The sequence below is a fragment of the Oratosquilla oratoria genome, unplaced genomic scaffold (genome assembly GCF_046742065.1).
Source record: "Oratosquilla oratoria isolate Oo_2021 unplaced genomic scaffold, ASM4674206v1 SCAFFOLD243, whole genome shotgun sequence".
NCBI classification, from domain to species: Eukaryota; Metazoa; Arthropoda; class Malacostraca; order Stomatopoda; family Squillidae; genus Oratosquilla; species Oratosquilla oratoria.
In genome coordinates this window covers 111,657-125,613 of record NW_027467595.1, presented here as the reverse complement: position 1 = coordinate 125,613, position 13,957 = coordinate 111,657, and positions in this window count along the sequence as shown.

The following is a 13,957-nucleotide window of genomic DNA, read 5'->3' as shown; positions in this document are numbered from 1 at the left end:
GCCTTGGGCAGGATTCGAACCCGGACCGCCGTAGTGACAGTCGGAGACTCTACCAACCGCGCCACACGTGTGCGCGTGTGACGTAAGCTGATGCGTGCTGGTCTCGCATTTGCTTAGTCGTGGGTTTGATTCCTGGCAGTGATTCTTACCTAACCCAAAAGTCCAACCACACAGAGCAGAGGTGGCGGCTTCGGCCACAGCTAGTCAGCTCCTCCTGGCGTAGTAGGCGCCTCACCTTCTTTCACCTGTTTTAACAGTATTTTCCATCACTTGATTACTCAGCTACTTGCCTGTGTGTGCGCGCGCATGTATGATAAAAACGGATGTTGATAAAAACGGACTCCATCGCCTTTCTTTCCTGCCGTGAAATGTTATCCATGAGAATTTTTGCCTGGTCCCATTTTGGTAGATGGCCTCTTTCGTCGACATGGTTAACTAATGCACTACTAACCCTGTGGTGCCTTACATCTACTCGGTGTTCTTTCAATCTGGTGTCTAAGCCTCTGCCGGTTTCTCATGGATAACATTTCATGGATAACATTTCACGGCAGGAAAGAAAGGCGATGGAGTCCGTTTTTATCAACATCCGTGATAACATCAATAAGAGGACTGGGGATTTAATATGGGCTAAAGCAGCAGCACACTTTATGGTAATGAATAATAAACACAGAGCCCCTGATCCAGACGGACGTTTCAGCCACGCGAACAACAGGAGGATACTTGGTCCACCCGCTGTGACAATCCGCCACACCGACAGATGAGGCCGAGTGGGGGACCAACCTGACACTTTGCCACGTTCCTTCTTTTGCCATATATATTGACCAACTTGACTTCAAACTATATTCCTCTGAAGAAGCCACTCAGGCGAAACTAGTCAGGAATAAAAGTATTTCCCTCAGCCCGTGTTCCCTTACCTCCTATCCACATTATTATTATTATTATTATTGTTACTATTATTATTATCAATAATAATATTTCATCATCATCATCATCATCATCATCATCATCATCATCATCATCATCATCATCATCATCATCATCATCATCATCATCATCATCATCATCATCATCATCATCATCATCATCATCATCATCATCATCATCATCATCATCATCATCATCATCATCATTATCATCATAATCATCATTATCATTATCACCATCATAATCATAATCATAATCATTATCATCATTATTATTATCATCATAATCATCATTATTATTATCATCATAATCATCATCATCATTATTATCAGTATCATCAGTATCATCAGTATCATCAGTATCATCAGTATCATCATTATCATCATTATCATCAGTATCATCATCATCATCATCATCATCATCATCATCATCATCATCACTATCATCATCATCATGATCATCATCACTATCATCATCACTATCATCATCATGATCATCATCATGATCATCATCATGATCATCATCATGATCATCATCATGATCATCATCATCATGATCATCATCATCATGATCATCATCATCATGATCATCATCATCATCACATCTGTCTAGTTTCTGCAACCGGGATTTATTGATAATGGGTGATTTCAATTTTACTGACATTGATTGGATGACCCTTGAACATGGCCATATAGGTAGTCGCTTGATTGATTTTCTTGGTGACAATTACTTAATTCAGCATGTAAAAGAGCCCACAAGATATGGAAACCTGCTCGATTTATTGATCACTAGCCGCGAAAGCATGGTAACTGATGTAGAAGTCGGTGAATCTGTTGCAAATAGCGATCACAATTTAGTCAGATTCAAACTCCTAAACAATTTTAGAATAGATACTTGTGCTTCTAAAATACCCGATTTCAGTAAAGCTCAGTTCATAGAACTACGTCAGGAGCTTCAGCTTACAGATTGGGAGGCAAAATTAAACGAAAGGCCTGTAGATCAGATGTGGGAAATATTTCAAAATACGCTCACTAAGATGATTCAAACTTACATTCCTTTTAAGGACAGACGTCCCCCAAATCAGGCTCGCCCAAAGTGGCTCGACAAAGAAACTGAAAAAAGTATTGCTAAAAAGAGACAGGCTTATAAGAAATATAAGTGCTCGGGTGCATCTAATGACTATGAAAGTTATGTATCAATACAGAGAGATTTAAAAAAGACAATAAGAAAAAGAAAACGACAATACGAAATGAACATCGCTGATAAATCCAAAGAGAATCCCAAAGAATTCTATAGTTACATTAGAGATAAAAAGGTTGTTAGGAATCACATTGGTCCACTATTATCTGCTGACGGTCAACTTGAATATTCGAATGAAGGAATGTGTAATATCTTAAACAATTATTTTAGCTCGGTATTCGTAAACGAAACACCTCAAAGTGAATTCCAAACTGAAACCTGTGAAAAGTCTGGGGTAAACTTACTCACTACGGTAAATATAACAGAAGAAAAAATTAAAAGGTGTATAGACAAACTCAAAGTTAATAAAACACCAGGGCCTGACGGTTGGCATCCAAGAATCTTAAAGGAAATGAAAAATGAGATTGTTGTTCCATTAGAAATTATTTTCAAGAAATCCATCATATCCGGAGATGTCCCAAGAGAATGGAAGCTAGCTAACGTTACTCCCATATTCAAAAAAGGTGACAAAAAGAAACCAAATAACTATAGGCCTATAAGTTTGACTTCGATCGTAGGAAAAATAATGGAAACTATCATCAGAGATGATATCGAATATCATTTAGAAAGTAACCGTTTGATAAATGATAGCCAGCATGGTTTCAGACGGAAACGTTCTTGCGTGACTAACTTACTCGAATTCTACAACACAGTTATCTCGAATTATGACAAAAGAAACAATATAGATTTAATATATCTAGACTTTGCAAAAGCTTTTGATACCGTCCCACACGAAAGACTACTTACTAAATTAGCTTTGCATGGAATAAGTGGTAGCCTATTAGGTTGGACTAGTAATTGGTTGAAAGGTCGAAAACAGAGAGTTGTTTTAAATGGAAAAACTTCTGGATGGAAAAATGTTGCAAGTGGAGTTCCTCAGGGTTCCGTTCTTGGACCACTTCTATTCATAGTATATATAAATGATATAGACCATGGACTAAAATCTACTGTTTCCAAATTTGCTGATGATACAAAACTGTGCAGAGTGGCAAATGATCACTCAAACCAATTAGATATTCAAGAAGATTTAGATCAATTACAGCAATGGTCTGAAAAGTGGCTAATGAAATTTAACACAAGTAAATGCAAGGTAATGCACATAGGTAAAAATAACAGTAAGTACGATTACAAGTTATTTGGAAATTCGTTAACAAAAGTGGATAGTGAAAAAGATCTCGGCGTAATTATCAGTAACGACCTCAAATCATCCAAGCAGTGTATTTCAGCCTCTGAGAAAGCAAATAAGATTCTGGGATTGATTGCGCGATCTTTTGATTTCAAAAGTCCATCACTCATTAACAAGCTATATAAATCGTTAGTTCGTCCACATTTGGAATATGCTGTTTCCGTATGGTCACCGAATCTCATTAAAGACATTGACAGACTGGAAAAAGTACAACGGCGAGCCACAAAACTGATTCCAAATATCAAAAATAAATCATACGAAAATCGACTTAAGCACATGAATCTGTTTTCCCTAAAAAAGCGTAGACTCAGAGGTGACTTGATACAGGTCTTTAAGATTTTAAAGGGAATTGACAACATCAAAAGTGACCAAATTTTCACATTGAATGAGAATCCGACAAGAAACAATGGTCTCAAACTGTCCGGAAATAGATTCAATTTGGAAGTAGGTAGAAACAACTTTGCCAACCGTGTAGTTAATGAATGGAATAAACTTCCTGCACAGGTAGTGCAATGTAGTTCAGTTCGAAGCTTTAAGAATCATTTAGATAAATACCTAAGTAAGATGCTGTAATGATTATAATTTATGTTATATTATTTGTTTTTGTTTTGTTATAATTGGTCTGTCTGATTTTCATTTATTATTAGTTATATGTCAATTTATAATCATTTACTATTTACCTTTTTGTTTGTTATTCAACTATACCTATGCATTTATTTATGTATTTCATTTGTTATTTTTACATTATTATAGTTTTAATCTATTATTAATATGATCTTTTTTTTTTTTTTTTGCATCCGACCTAGATATGGATCAAAAGGTCTCGTGTCGGCATGCTCCGCCTTTGTAATCCTTTGTAATCATCATCATCACTATCATCATCATCATCATCATCACTATCATCATCATCACTATCATCATCATCATCATGATTATGATCATCATGATCATCATGATCATCATCATCATCACATCATCATCACATCATCATCATCATCACTATCACTATCATCATCATCATCACTATCACTATCATCATCATCATCATCATCACTATCACTATCATCATCATCATCATCATCATCATCATCATCATCATCATCATCATCATCATCATCATCAATGAATTACTTGTCCCGGGAGGGTGGGTTCCCCCCGTTGCACCAACCAAGGGTTCATTTGTGCTTCGGGTCTCTGACATGGAGGGGAATCCCTTCGCTGTTGTCGGACGACTTGTCCATCGGCGTCGGGTGCGCAGCGAAACCAGTTCAACGTCCTTGAGAGAGAGCAAGAAAGAAAAGAGAGAGAGGGGGAAAGAGAGAGAGAGAGAGAGAGAGAGAGAGGAAGAGGAAGAGAAGGGAAAAAAGGAAGTCAAGGAGGAGGAGAAAGTATTATATGAACTCATTTTGCCTCCTAAAGTTGCATCTGTGACGTCACTAAATATGTCATACGATATGACGTCATCTTTCGTCCCTTCGCCCGCTACAAGACGTTACCAATTGACGTCGTCATTGGAGAGGGAGGGAGCGGGTGCCTACCTATCGGGAATCTTTCCATAGCCTCCATCCGGAGAAGTGTCATTGTCTTATCAGTGCCGTGGTCAAACTGAGCTCGCTCGTCTTCCGGGTTGTTGTACAGGTACGATGTAGGACACCTCCTGAGGACAACGCCATGTGACGTCAAATCGCGCGGTCGTGAAAACATTTCACATAATATACTAAAATGGACAAAATTCACCCACGACATTGGGTTATCTTAATGAAAAATATGATAAAAACCTATTTTATTATGAAAAATAAAAGATGAAGCATGGTTTTTGCCAGTCTAGCATAATTTTTATTTGTAGCCTAACATATTCCTGTGTGACGTCATGTCGCGCGGTCGTGAAAACATTTCACATTATATGCTAAAAAGGCCATTATTCATCCATGACATTAAGCTATTTTTATAAAAAAAAAATATTATAAAAACCTAATCTATTATGAAGAATAAAAGATAAAACAGAATTTTTGCCAGTCCACCATGATTTTTAGTTGTTGTCTAACATATAAATGTGTGACGTCATGTCGCGCGGACGTGAAAACATTTCACGTAATATACTAAAATGGGCATAATTCACCCATGACATTGGGCAATTTTAATAAAAAAAAAACATGTATTATAAAATCCTAATCTATTATGAAGATCAAAAGATTAAGCATGATTTTTTACCTGTATAGCATAACTTTTAGTTGTCTAACATATTCCTGTGTGACGTCATGTCACGCAGTCGTGAAAACATTTCACATGATACACTAAAATGGGCATAATTCACGCATGACATTGGGCTATTTCAATTAATGAAAAAATATTATAAAAACGTAATTTATTATAAAGAATAAATTATTATGAATGATTCTTACCAGTCTATCATAATTTTTAGTTTTTGTCTAATATATTCCCGTATGTCGTCATTTCCCGCGGTCGTGAAAACATTTCACATGATATACTAAAAACGGGTATAATTCACCCATGACATTGGGCTATTTTGATTAAAAATTATTATAGAAACCTAATTTATTATGAAGAATAAAAGATTAAGCATGATTTTTGCCAGTCTAGAATAATTTTTAGATGTTGCCCAACATATTCCCGTGTGACGTTATGTCGCGCGGTCGTTAAAAAACTCGCACAGTGTACTAAAATGGACATAATTCACCCATGACATTGGGCTATTTTAATGAAGGTATATTATAAAAAACCTAATTTATTATGAAGAATAAAAGATTAAATAAGATTTTTGTCATTCTACCATAATTTTTATTTGTCTAACATATACTCGTGTGACGTCATGCCTTCCGGTCGTGAAAACATTTTACATAATATATTAAAATGGGCATAATTCACCTATGACATTGGGCCATTTTAATGAAAAAATATTATAAAAAACCTAATTCATTGTGAAGAATAGATGAATAGTCATGATTTTTGCCAGTCCAGCATAATTTTTCGTTGTCTAATATATTCCCGTATGACATCATGTCGCGCGGTAGTGGAAACATATAACATAATATACTAACATGGGCATAATTCACCCATGACATGCAGCTTTTTTATTAATTTTTCTTATTAAAACCTAATTTATTATGAAGAATAAAAGATTAAACAAGATTTTACCACTCTAGGATAATTTTCAGTTGTTGGGTAACATATTCCCGTGTGACGTCATATCGCGCGGTCGTGAAAACATTTCACATAATATACTAAAATGGGCATAATTCACCCATGACATTGGGCTATTTTAATGAAAAAATATTATAAAAACCTAATTTATTATGAAGAATAAAAGATTAAGCATGATTTTTGCCAGTCTAGCATAATTTTTAGTTGTTCTCTAACATATTCCCGTATGACGTCATGTCTCGGTGTTGTAAAAACAATTCACATAATATACTAAAATGGACATTATTCACCCATGACATTGGGCTATTTTAATAAAAAAGATATTATAATAACCTAATTCATTATGAAGAATAAAAGATTAAGCATGATTTTTGCCAGCCTAGCACAATTTTTAGTTGTTCTCTAACATATTCCCGTATGACGTCATGTTGCGCGGTCGTAAAAACATTTCACATAATATAATAAAATGGGCATAATTCACCAATGACATTGCACTATTTTAATGACAAAATATTATAAGAACCTTATTCTTTATGAAAAATAAAAGATTAAGCATGATTTTGATAGTTTAGCATAATTTTTAGTTGCTGTGTAACATATATTCGTGTGACGTCATGTCGCGTGGTCGTGAAAACATTTCAAATGATACATTAAAATGGGCATAATTCACCCATGACATTGGGCTATTTTAGTGAAAAAATATTATAAAAACCTATTCTATTATGAAGAATAAAAGATTAAGCATGATTTACCAGTTTAGCATAATTTTTAATTGTTGTCTAACACATTTCCGTGTGACGTCATGTCGCGCGGTCGTGAAAACATTTCACATAATATACTATAATGGGCATAATTTACCCATCATATTGGGCTATCTTAATGAAAAATATTATAAAAACCTAAGTTATTAAAAAGAATAAAAGATTAAACAGAATTTTTGCCAGTTAGACAACAACAAAAGTTATGCTAGACTGGCAAAAATCATGCTTAATCTTGTTTTTTTTTTTAATAGACTAGGTTATTATAATATATTTTTTTTTATTAAAGAAGTCCAATGACATGGTTGAATTATAACCATTTTAGTATATCATGTGAAATGTTTTCACGACCTCGCGACATGACGTCATACAGGAATGTGTTATACAACGACAAAAGATTATGCTAAACCTTCAAAAATCATGCTTTATCTTTTATTCTTCGTAATGAATTAGGTTCATACAATATTTTTTCATTAAAATAGTCCAATGTCATGGGTGATTTATGCCAATTTTTTTATATTATGTGAAATATTTTCACGACCGCGCGATATGACGTCACACGGGAATATGTAAGACAACAACTAAAGTTTAGCTACACTGGTAAAAATCATGCTTAATTTTTTATTCTTCATGGTAAATTAGGTTTTTATAATTTTTTTTTAATAAAAATAGCCCAATGTCATGGGTGAATTATGCCCATTTTAGTATATTATGTGAATTTTTTTACGACCGCGCGACATGACGTCACACGGGAATATGTTAGACAACTAAAAATTATGCTAGACTGGCAAAAATCATGCTTAATCTTTTATTCTTCATAATAATTATTTTTTTGTTATTATAATAGCCCAATGTCATGGGTGAAATATGCCCATTTTAGTATATTATGTGAAATATTTTCACGACTGCGCGACATGACGTCACACTGAATACGTTAGACAAAACTAAAAATTATGCTAGACTAGCAAAAATCATTCTAAATCTTTTATTCTTCATAATAAATTAGGTTTTTATAATATTTTGTCACTAAAATAGCCGAATAGCATGGGTGAATTATAAACATTTTAGTATATTATGTGAAATGTTTTCACGACCGCGCGACATGACGTCACACGGAATACGTTAGACAAAACTAAAAATTATGCTAGACTGGCAAAAATCATTCTAAATCTTTTATTCATCATAATAAATTAGGTTTTTAATATTTTGTCATTAAAATAGTCGTGGAAACTTTTCACATGATATACTAAAATGGGCTTAATTCACCCATGACATTGGGCAATTTTAATGAAAAAATATTATAAAAATCTAATTCCATAAGAAGAATAGAAAATTAAGCATGATTTACCAGTTTAACATAATTTTTATTTGTTACCTAAGATATTCCTGTGTGACGTCATGTCGCTCGGTCGTGAAAACATTTCACATAATATACTAAAATGGGCATATTTCACCCATGACATTGGGCTATTATAATAAAAAAAAAATCTATTATGAAGAATAAAAGATTAAGCATAGTTTTTGCCAGTCTAGCATAATCTTAAGTTGTTGTCTATCATATTCCCGTGTGACGTCGGTCGTGAAAGCATTTCACATAATATTCTAAATTTGGCATAATTCACCCATGGCATTTGGGTATTTTAATGATTTTTTTTTATAAAAACCTTATCTATTATGAAGAATAAAAGATTAAGCATGATTTTTTCCAGTCTTGTAAAATTTTTAGTTATTGCCTAACATATTCCTGTGTGACGTTATGTCGCGCGGTCGTGTAAACATTTCACATAATATACATAAATGGGCATAATTCACCCATGACTATGAGTTATTTTAATGAAAAAATATTATAAAAACATAAGTTTTAATGAAGAATAAAAAAATAAGCATGATTTTTTTCCAGTCTAGCATAATTTTTAGTTGTTGTTTAATATATTCTCGTGTGACGTCGTGTCGAGTAGTGAAAATATTTCACATAATTGCACTAAATAATTCACCCATGACATTGGGCTATTTTAATGAGAAAATATTATAAAGATTTTTTTTTATGAATAAACAAAATTTAAGCGTTATTTTTGCCAGTCTAGCATGACTTTTAAGTTGTCAAACGTATTCCAGCTTGAGAATTTATTACTTTTTGACCGTACTATGACCGTATCGAGTAATGTGTTTGTTTATTTGTTTTTTAGCTCAAAACGGTCCAAGGGATATTACGTTATTTTATGCTATATTCAGGTTTACTTTGGTAAAGTGAAGAGTTACTTTGGACAGGGCAGAGGCAGACAAACAATGCATGAATTCAAATCTAAATTTAGTTTAAAAACAATATTCCGAAGGGAAACTTAACATCCTTATTTAGAAATATAACAAAAAATAATTAAATCATATTTTACCAGGGAAGGGGAAATAATATATTTCAAACATCCTAAGAAATAAAAGAAAATGAATATAATTCCTGCGACTACGGCTGTCGTCCCCATTTTTTACCTCTTGCCACCATCCACCTTAAAAGTCGACATTTTAGTTCATTCGCCGACATTCTTACGGATCAGAGGCAACGCAGGTTTTTTATGCCTGGGGATAAATGTCCACTCAGAAAAGAATGCTAATTATTTCTATTTTCGATAAAATTGCACTTTTTGTTAGATAATTTACATATTTCTAGTACCGTAAGGATTCTAAGTAAAACAAGAAATAATGATAATAATGATTATAATGGGAACAATAATTATAATAGTTATAACAATAATAGTAATTAATTAAATTAATAATAATCGTAATGACAAGAACAATGATGTTGATTGATAATAACAATGATGTTGATTGATAATAACAATGACGTTGATTGATAATAACAATGATGTTGATTGATAATAACAATGATGATGATTGATAATAATAATGATGATAATAACAATAAATGATGACGGAGACGACGACGACGATAATAACGATAAATTATGACGGAAACAACGTGATGATGATGATGATATCATTAATAATGATAATGATAATAATAATGATAATAATAATAATAATAATAATAATAATAATAATAATAATAATAATAATAATAATAATAATGATAATGATAATAATAATAATAATAATAATAATAATAATAATGATGATAATAATAATAATAATAATAATAATAATAATAATAATAATAATAATAATAATAATAATAATAATGATAATAATAATAATGATAATAATAATAATAATAATAATAATAATAATAATAATAATAATAATAATAATAATAATAATAATAATAATAATAATAATAATAATAATAATAATAATAATAATAATAATAATAATAATAATAATAATAATAATAATAATAATAATAATAATAATAATAATAATAATAATAATAAAACAACATCAACAATAACAATAATAATGATAAGTAAAAAAAAAATGTCGATAAAATGCTTCCCGGATGGACCCCCCTTGACGATGCCCTGGACGATGCCATGGCGTCAAACGTCTCCTTGACGACGAAGTCGCCCTGGCTGGCGAGTGGCGTCGCACAAGAGGTACTAACTGCTGGTAGGTTGCCCGCGGGGCCCGACGAGTGGGTGGGTGTGGGGGTTCCCCCCCCGACAGGATGACGTTGGCCTCGCCCTACGTACTTACGTGTCCCCGCAGGTCTTGCGGGAGAACCTGCTGGAGGACGAAAACGTAGGGTGTCACACGGTCAAACCCGGTTTGTCAAACATGTTTGACAAACACCTCATTCACACGGTCAAACACCGTTTGACAAACTGTTTGTCAGATGTTTGACAATCAAATACCCGGTCACACGGTCAAGTCCGGTTTGTCAAACACGTTTGACAAACAAATACCCATATTCACATGGTCAAACACGTTTGACAAACAAATACCCACATTCACACAGTCAAACCCGTTTGGCAAACCGTTTGTCCATGTATATGGACCTTGATGTAACATGTGTAACGGATGCTGATGCGTGAGTGTAACGGATGCTGATGTGTGAGTGTAACTGGGTTATGGATGTATATGTACCGGGTGTTGTGTGTAAAGGATATGGACGGGAGAAATTAGCCCAAAAATGAGGTAGACTGCAAGAGACCATAAGGCCTACACTTGACAACACAAAGTTGAAATAATGTTCTTCCTTTCTACTTACATTTTAGTTCATCAATTTTTTATTTGATAATTTATTAGTTCGAAATAGATTTGCGGAACGAGATCCAAATCCTAACGTTTTTATATTCGTTTTCTTTGCGTTCAGTTCCGTGGAAAAAAGGCACATCGAGTTCAATACTGAGCTTATTTTTAGTATTTTGATTAATATATACAAAAAATAATGAGTATTTACTTAATTATAAACCACAGGAAATCAGACAAGCAATTGCTTCCATTTCTATATATGGGGAATACAATTTTCGTACATTCCCAAAGAACAACAAATTGAAAAAAAAAAATGGGGCAAATTTCGGATTTTTTTTCTAAACATGCATAGGTTGCTAATATTTCATTCTTTTATTTATACATTCATATTTTTGTTTTTCTCAAATTGAAAAGTTAGAATGAGCATAGCTTCCTTACATTTCATTGTTCAGTTCATGTAATTTATTCGTTATACAGTAAATGTCAATTTTTAAAATATCATTGAATATTTCTATATTCTTGACATTTTAAAGATTATATTATGTCTTTCCACTACACACATACATTGAAATCTTAATTATATAGCTTTATTGCACGGAACTATAATCTTACTGCAACTTATAATCTATTAGATTATTTGCTTAGTTGTCACATGGAATATATGAATGAATCGTTGGCTTAACCTAAGGACATGATCTATTCTTTTAGTGTTTAATATCTATTCTGATAATTTCCGTTATTTCCTTTTCCCTACAAATCTCCTCTTCTAATTCACCAGTCGTCTTCTAGATCAGTAATTATCCATTCCGCCTCGACTAAATTTCCCATATCTCATCAAATTTCCCATATTACTTCGTTTACTTTCGCCACGTCCTCTCTTCCCACTCCCTCATTACCATATAAAGCCATATAATTAGGATTTCAATGTATGTGTGTAGTGGAAAGACATAACATAATCTTTAAAATGTCAAGGAAATAGAAATATTTAATGGTACTTTCAAAAATGTCAGTTTTCCAAATTGACATTTACTAAGTAACGAATAAATTACATGAACTGAACAATGAAATGTAAGGAAGCTATGCTCATTCAAATTTTTTAATTTGAGAAAAACAAAAATAAGAAAAGGTATAAATAAAAGAATGAAAAAATAGCAACCTATGTATGTTTAAAAATTTAAATAAAAAAAGATACAACTATTTTCCGAAATTTGCCCCATTTTTTATAAATTTGTTGTTCTTTGGTAATGTACGAAAATTATATTCCCCATATATAGAAATGGAAGCAATTGCTTGCCTGATTTCCTGTAATTTATAATGAAGTAAATACTCATTATTTTTTGTATATGTTAATCGAAATACTAAAAATAAGCTCAGTACTGAATTGAACGCAAAGAAAACGAATATAAAAACGTTAGGATTTGGATCTCGTTTCGCAAATTTATTTAAGAATAATAGATTATCAAATAATAAATTGATAAACTAAACTGTAAGTAGAAAGGGAGAACATTATTTCAACTTTGTGTTCTGTCAAGTGTAGGTCTTATGGTCTCCTGCAGTCTACCTCATTTTTTGGGCTAATTTCTCCCGTCCATATCCGTTACACATAACACCACCTGTTGCACACACAACACCCGTTACATATACATCCATAACCCCGCTACACTCACACATCAGCATCCGTTACACTCACCAGTATCCGTTACACACGTGACATCAAGGACCATATACATGGTCAAACGGTTTATCAAACAGGTTTGACCGTGTTAATGTAGGTATTTGTTTGTCAAACGTGTTTGACAAACCGGATTTGACCGTGTGAACGGGGTATTTAGTTGTCTAATGTTTGACAAACAGTTTGTCAAACGGCGTTTGACCGTGTGAATGAGGTGTTTGTCAAACATGTTTGACAAACCGTTTGTCAAACAGGGTTGACCGACACCCTACGTTTTCGTCCTCCACCATGAAGGTTCTCCTGCAAGACCTTGGGGGGCTCTACGGGGACACGTAAGTACGCAGGGCGAGGCCAACGTCATCCTGTCGGGGGGGTGGGGGAACACCCACACCCACTCGTCTGGCCCCGCGGGCAACCTACCAGCAGTACCTCTTGTACGTCACCAGCCAGGGCATCGTCAAGAAGCATTTTATTGACATTTTATTTATTTATTTATTATCATTGTTATTATTATTGTTATTGTTGATGTTGTTTTATTATCATTATTACTACTACTACTATTATTAATTATTATTATTATTATTATTATTATTATTATTATTATTATTATTATTATTATTATTATTATTATTATTATTATTATTATTATTATTATTATTATTATTATTATTATTATTATCATTATTATTATTATCATCATTATTATTATCATCATTATTATTATCATTATTACTATTAGTTATTATTATTATTATCATCATCATCATTGTCTCCCTCATCATTTATCATTATTATCGTCATCGTCGTCGTCGTCTCCGTCATCATTTATTATTATTATCATCATTATTATTATCAATCATCATCATTGTTCTT